This window comes from Muntiacus reevesi, chromosome 19, assembly GCF_963930625.1.
Source record: "Muntiacus reevesi chromosome 19, mMunRee1.1, whole genome shotgun sequence".
In the NCBI taxonomy this organism is placed as follows: Eukaryota; Metazoa; Chordata; class Mammalia; order Artiodactyla; family Cervidae; genus Muntiacus; species Muntiacus reevesi.
Window position 1 is genome coordinate 6,205,566 of NC_089267.1, and position 1,729 is coordinate 6,207,294.

Consider the following 1,729-nt stretch of genomic DNA (forward strand, 5'->3'; position numbering starts at 1 on the left):
TTAAAAACATATATTTCATTTTCACGAAGAACTTTTTTGAACCATTTCCTCACAATTTTGTCCCACCACCTACTGTCATTCTTTGGGAAACTTCATAACGCCATTCTCCCAGAACTTTTTCTAACCTTTTTTAAGTAAAGAACTGTTCCAGGTATCTTTTACAGTCTTCCAGGGAATTTAAATGTTTTCCATCAAGATAATTTTGTAAATACTAAAATGAACAATCCTCTAGCGCGGATGGTGAGCGTGGGGTCAGAGCGGGAGGCGGCGGCTGCAGCCCTGCGGCGGGCGGCCCTGGCTCCTTCCGCAGCTGAGTCTCCATCCGCGCCCCTTGCCGTCCTGGGGCGCCAGATGCCTGATGCTACAGGCCCGGCAGAAGCTGCGGCCTACGCCAGCGGCCGGATCCGCGTCCCGCCTCAGCGACCGGAGGACACGGAGAAAGGAGGAGCCAGAAGCACCTGTTGGCCGGCGGATGTGGTGGTGCAGTGGGAGCCATTCTGACATGTCTGCCGGAAGTTGTGAAAACACGGCCGCAGTCATCTTCTGCGACACCTTGTATCTCTGCAGTTCAGCTGAGCACCATGGCCGGAGCCAGGGTCAATGGAGTAGTGTCTCCTGGACCTCTCCATTGTCTAAAGGTGATCTTGGAAAAAGAAGAGCCTGGGTTCCCTGTTTGGAGGATTAGGCCCCAATTTGGTGGCTATGGCCCTTTCCATAGCAATATACTTTTCTGCTTATTCAAACGGCACAGAAAAGTTGAATGGTTTATTTGATATTGATTCAACCCAAGTACACATGATTTCAGCTGCAATGACAGGCATTTACTGTATATTTCTTCCCGAGAAAAGAGTGAGATCGTGTCATCTCATGCTCCCCATCCACAGGCCACTTCCAGCATGGACTAACTTAAACCTCATTTTACCGCAATCACAGCGACCAAGCCCATTTGGCTTACAAAGACTTGCTTACAGCTTGATGCAAGGAACCGAGGGGGAAAGCAAATGGGTGTTTTTCCGGGGTGTCTCTATAGTGCGTCAGACAGATGAACTTAGAGGATTTTATAGGGGCATGTCTGCTTCATATGCTGATATATCAGAGACTGTTATCCATTTTGCTATTTATGAAAATATTAAGCAAAAACTGCTGGAATATAAGACTGCTTCTACAATGGAAAATGAAGAAGAGTCTATAAAGAAGTGCCAGATTTTGTGGGAATGATGCTAGCTCAAAAACGTGTGCTGCAAGTATAGCATATCCACATGAAGTTGTCAGAACAAGACTGTGTGAAGAAGGGACAAAATATAGATCCTTTTTTTCAGGCATTATCTTTGCTTGTTCAAGAAGAAGGCTTTGGTCTCTTTACCGTGGTCTGACAACTCATCTGGTGAGACAGATCCCAAGCACAGCCATTATGATGGCCACCTATGATTGGTGGTCTACCTGCTCAATGGATAGCACCACCAAACTGCTGCGCTATAAAGAGGGAAGACAAAAGGAGAAAGTGGACCATGGAGTACCAAAGCCAGCATTGTGGACAGAAGGAAAAGAGTGTGGGAACATGGGACTGTGTCTAAGTGGAAGTTTAGCTGTAGGAATTAAAGTAATCGCAAACACAATAGTCTTTTTAGTAATGTGGAAAAACAAACAAACAAACATGGCTGCTTCCAAGAAAGAGCCTTTAGAAGCACTCTTTCCTCAAAATTGCCATTTTCTCTATCATGTCCACAGG

The 1,729-nt window shown here is 46.0% G+C and overlaps 1 pseudogene; it reads left to right on the forward strand.

Annotated features, from left to right (window-relative positions):
* The first annotated feature begins 237 nt into the window (after nucleotides 1-237).
* Nucleotides 238-1,455, forward strand: LOC136150949 (solute carrier family 25 member 36-like; annotated as a pseudogene).
* The last annotated feature ends 274 nt before the right edge of the window (nucleotides 1,456-1,729 follow it).